The sequence below is a fragment of the Rhopalosiphum padi genome, chromosome 3 (genome assembly GCF_020882245.1).
Source record: "Rhopalosiphum padi isolate XX-2018 chromosome 3, ASM2088224v1, whole genome shotgun sequence".
In the NCBI taxonomy this organism is placed as follows: Eukaryota; Metazoa; Arthropoda; class Insecta; order Hemiptera; family Aphididae; genus Rhopalosiphum; species Rhopalosiphum padi.
Genome location: NC_083599.1, coordinates 62,211,594 through 62,217,593, shown reverse-complemented (window position 1 = coordinate 62,217,593; position 6,000 = coordinate 62,211,594). Strand labels below are relative to the sequence as shown.

Here is a 6,000-nt window from a genome sequence, read left to right as displayed (position 1 = left end):
TATCAACGCACTCGAATGTCGTTGTAAAAAAATCTGTTAAAATACACAAGTAGGCTTACACATACACACACACACACACACACGACGACGCATACAATATAGCATAATAACGATTATAATTTATATTATATTAACGGCACGGTGGTTATCCGCGAGATCGCATCCGTCTGTAGCTCCAAGTGTGTGTGTGCATTCCGATACGAGTGCAAGAAAATCGGAAAATGTACAATTTTACACGATCGTGTTATTTGTATACGTCTATACGTCTATGTGCGAATAACCAGGCACGAAATACTTAAAATCCGTCGTGTTACAATAATAGTGTCTTATATGCGTTGCGTCCCGATCGCCAGCCGCAACGGTTTCAGCCGAAAATAATTTGTTGTTTTATTGTTTGATATTTATTTTTTTGCCCAAATATACGACCCGACGATTTCTACACCGCAGCCGTCAATGCGATATCACGACGATGATGATTATACGATTATTATTACGATGATGGTGATGATGATAATAATAATTGTCAGCCGCCGAGATGATTTTATAATACCACCGCCGCCGAGCCAGTCGAATATCATTACGTCGTACCACCTACTTATATATTATATACACAATATAGGTACCTACCAACCTACCTACTTACCTACCATTACCTATATACGTTTCACGCGAGCCGGCCGGCCGTCAGTCGTACAGGTTTATTCGTATCGTTCGGAACGGCTTGTGATTCATGATGTATACGATCGTAGTATAATAATATGATATAATCGTTATTGTTTTTCACTAATATTTTATATCTATCCGCGCATTCGGACGTTCGTTAGTGATGTCGTCGTCATACTCGATCTAAAACGTTCGCTGCGGTGCAAGTAATTAACTCTGTTGGATTCGGCCGCGATATCTGACCGTCGTCTCCGGTATATAATATAAGGGGTAAGTGATTTAATTTATAAACGATACGTATCTATATGTGAGTACGATTACAATGTCTATAGAGACGCAACATTTAGGAGGTTGCAATACATTGTATGGTTATCATCGGTGAACTCGACAGAATAACATAACGTAGTGAGGCTTAACCCTAGAACGTATACCTGTATTGCTTATCATTCGTAAAATCGACGGATATATTAATAATATAAACTATGTTATTCCCCGTGAGTTTTAACCGTATTTCTTAAAATAAACTAAAATATACTTTCATTTATTATATCATCTATGATTTAATTTTTTATTATTCGTAAATCATAAGGATAAAAAAGTCTGAAAATAGTAGAATATTAACTTAATTAAATATAGGTAGGTATTAGTATTTTTGTTGGCTATATTCGTTTATTGTTTACCATTGTTGCATTCAACAAATCGACGAGTTTCGAATAGAATAGGTGACGTGATCTCGAGGAATCAGAAATACCTCACGATATTTATGAGTGATAGACGGGAGTTAGAAGAGCGCAGTGTAAATATGCTAATAACAATCAAAATAAAACTATTAATGTTCGTCGAATTGACGCATGGCAAGTGTTCTAGGATTAAATAATATTTAGCTGTGTAGATAAGTGGTACCCACCTACTTCATGCTTTGATTTTTCTGAATACTTATGTCTTATGTAATATGTAATTTTCAATAGAATCATTGTATATTGCATAGCAAGTACAAGATATTCCAAATAAAATAAATGTGTAATATTGTAAATCGATGTATCCAAGATTCAAACGCGTCCTTCACTAACAGTGTTTTGAGTAAACTAGGCTCTACTCACCTCTAGTTCCTCGAACTTTACGATTATCATTGTTTCTAAAAGATATCGTTATCTTATAATCACCTCATTCAGAATTTATTTTCAAAATTTAGTTATTCTCGGGCGCTTTTGCTGGACCTTATATCTATTTAGGTTCATATCACACGCACTTATTACATAAGCGTAAAAGTGAGCAATATCAAATACGATTTATCGCTGCAGATGTTCTTACTATGCGATGATCATGACACTTTTATCTTATTGTATATTACTTTTATGTATAAGAGTAAGTAGTATGTATATGATGCGTACAGATATCACGGAACTAGTGAATTTTCACTATATAACAGGTTTTTGGCAGACTATATGATTATAACGTGTTTATATTTGCCTTCGCGTGAGTGTATTTATATTATATAGTATAGGTATACGTCACATATAATATGCAAAGTAATAAGGTTATAAAAACGTGTGGTAGGTCCTAGAAATCAGAACATCGTGTAAAAGCGAATTTCGTGGTCGTTTGAGACGAAAACCAGTCCAGTTAGTCGTCATCGATATGCAGCTCCACGTCGGCGGCTACACATCAATAACACACACACACACACACACATGCACGCACTTATACAATAATCCTATACGTATAATATTAAGTATACATAAAAAAAAATTTGCCGATAGTCATTATAGGTACTTGCTGTTATACAACTCCGTTCGAATAATATAATATTATGTTATTGCGTAAAAGTGCCTGAGGTGCTGTCTATAGTTTGTACTGTTTATTAGTGTATCCACACCAGCAACACGTAGAACGATTTTATTTTATTACATACATAACACGGTGTATATGTATATATCTGTGCGTGTATATTTATTATGTAGGTAATAGGTACGTAGATAAAACCCCATCCGTATTATAAGGGACGGTAAAGATGTTTCGCTACGGCGGCAATGCCTATTCTATTTGGTGAAATGTGCATTCGTATTGTATTACATTACGCATTATTTTTCGTTGTTAGGTATACTACCTCGAACCGTTCAAAATATATTGTTATGTTAATATATAACTACACAACTAACATAACTATAGTAAATAACCAATAAGCGCAAACATTAACTTATTACCGGATATAGATTAACAAAAACATTCTATTTGTTGTCGATTTATTACCACGTATTAATATATTAATATGGTCAGTTGTTACTGTTTTAAATTATAAACTACTGTGCTAGCCATCAACATTTTCAGCTTTTAAAATACTAAAAATATATGGCAGCAACCCGGTTACTCAAGTTCAAGAGTCTAACTTGACTAACTTCTCTTAATTAAAAAAAAATCCTTTTTAATAATGAGCTTATTTAGCAATAGATTTTACGATAAAAAATAAAAAATAAAAATCGTTAAAATAGAACCACTGGATTTTATTTATAAATAAAAGAACTGAGTAATTTTTTATGTTAAATTAAAATCACCTTAATTTGAAAAATTATATTTTTAATTGCTATATTCCTAATTATTTCTATATTTATATGTTCCTAAAAGCTTGCTATAAATATTCAAATATTCTTTAGATCCTAATTAATTATATAATAAATGAATAAGCTCACATATTCCTGGGTCACACTTCGAAGTCAGTATTGCCATGGCTACTGAATATATTTTATGTGGTTTAAATTATGTTGATGACATAATATTAATTATTATTATTTATTATTGACATCTAAGTCCGAGAATAAAAAATGGTGTTCGATAAAGCGCATGTCTAACATGATTTTTATCTAGAGGAGATAAAATTAAATGATAGGCACACATGGTTCACGCAGCCTACATAATATACACGTATTAGTATAGAATATATACTCTAGATATTTTCCATATTAGGAATTTAAATTTTATTTTTCGCCAAATTTAATAAACACAGTTGCCTGCACGCACTTACGTAATATTGGACGGCAAATAAATGTTTCAGTACCATTATATCACATGTCTCACAGCCCCACAGGGACTCCCGTACGAAGGATCGTTAGACCTCACATCTTATATTTTTGATTATATTTTTACGATTTGTTCAATCAGCAACTGCCGTCCTTGCGCCGATGAAAATCTCCCAGTCCAAGCGTCGACTTAGCACCATTCCAATTATTGTTGTATACTATAATATTAGGGTCTTTGAATCGATTCCGCTCTAACGTATGTATATACAGTTGTTTGCAACATCCCCTGCGAAACAGGAAAAAGAGATAAAATAACACCATCATTATATTATGTTATGTAATGTCTGAAATAACTGAAATTGAAGTTTTTCACGCGCCGTGTGATATATGTTATACGAGACGTTGCGCATACGTCCATTTTGCACTGCAGTACTGCACTAGGGCCCGTCACCAAGAAATAATAATAAAGCCTTCTATACTGTCGCCACTGCTAGTTTGCTGCGTGTCGCGCGGTTATAATATATAATAGATATATATTGTGTAGTGTATAAACGAAAATAATTATTATCGACCAAAAATACAATCAAGTCTGGTACACACGATCCCATAATCCAAACCGGACAATAGCCGTTACTTATTTGATATAATTATAATTATTGTGGGTGTGCAATCGGGAGCGTTTAATAATATAATAAATAAATCATGTTTTGTGTGGGTACATACTATACGTATGTCGTATACCTATAGAATTGTTACTATACATCGTAGGTCTATGAAAAATACGACACTGGTAAAAAAATCTGCAAGTACAAAAAATGCTGCGGACATTTGTAACCAGTACTTATAATGTTGGGTATATATTTTATAATATTTAGGATTATAATTAATTATAATAATAATAATAATAATAATAATAATAATAGTCATCTTGAAATATATTATATTATTACAATAAGTAAAAAGTATCGCAGTGCCGCTCTCAATAAAAATTCCGAAACACATCCCTTTGTTTTATTTATAAACACAATTTGTTTACCTCATATGAGTATTTTCATAAAAAAATCTTCAGATTCGTAGTTTCAAACATTTATTGTTGAAGATATTAGGTATTTATAACTGTTCTGTAGTGGATTAAATTAGACATCTCAGATTAAATAGATAAGTGACGATTTTTAATGTATAGAATATTATAGTAATAATGTGTGCTGGAAAATATTTCGTAGTTTTTTATATAGTGTTCTAATCAAGAACATTGTGAATGTAGAGATATTGCATATTTTTTTCTGATTTTATCGTTTCCCAATTTATGACTAAATAGGTATTAAGTACTAATATGTTAAATAGTTCATATGTACAGTGACGTGCAGGGTCAAATAGGGCATACGTAATAACAATAATTGTAAATATAAAATAGTATAATAACTATTATACTATAATAATAATTATAGATAATAATATAATATATAATTATACATAACATTATTATGTTCTGTCAAATGTTGATTATAAATATATAAACCTAATAATAAGTGTATACAAATTTTATATCTTTAAATGAGAAGTCATAACCACTTTTTGTTACTGTGAACTAGTAAACTGTTGAGCAAATTATTTATTTGAAAATACTAATTTAAATAAGAAAGTCAACATTTTAACGAGTAAAGTTTCCGAGGTAACTAAATTAGCTACCTACATATCAAGAATTAAAGTCCATGATAGGCATGATATAAGGTGTAGAATATATTGGTTGTACAAATGTGCAATGTACCTAATGTATATTACAATGTAGTAATTACATTCATGTCTCGTGAACTTAAACAGCATTTTTAAAAATTATAAAATAGTTATTATAAATTTTAATTTTGATATCATTGATTCTATAAACCCCCTACATTTTCTAGATATATTTTGCTATGATTTCTGGACTATTATTCTTCAATATATAATAACTCCTAAACTGCTCGTTTGAATTTCAATTTTGATGATACGTACATAAATATTAAAAAAAAACCCTAAATTTGAATAATGTCACGATAAATAGATAAAAGTTTGGCGAGTCCGAGGTGTATTGATCCACCTTGGGTGAGTCTCTGACCCTGTATAAGCACGCTTATAGATAAGAAATACAAACGAGTTTTGACGACGCAGCTGTGAATTGTTATTTGTTTTCGTATATTATACACAATTATTGAAACGCTGGATATTGTAAACAGTTAGTTTCATGAACATTTTTTCGCTATCTGTTAAAGTTATTAAAATTAATACACATTCTTTTGTGTATTGTATAATAATATGCAGTGTTATCAAAAGTAATATATAATAT

General features: G+C 31.1%; 1 protein-coding gene across 1 annotated transcript in view; it reads left to right on the top strand.

Moving 5' to 3' along the window:
- Positions 1 to 672: 672 nt before the first annotated feature.
- LOC132924301 (galactosylgalactosylxylosylprotein 3-beta-glucuronosyltransferase S-like) overlaps positions 673 to 6,000 on the top strand; it is a 39,096-nt gene continuing 33,768 nt past the window's right edge. Inside the window, exon 1 of the mRNA XM_060988527.1 lies at positions 673 to 933. The gene's annotated coding sequence lies outside the window, so the exon portion shown is untranslated. The remainder of the gene's footprint in view (positions 934 to 6,000) is intronic.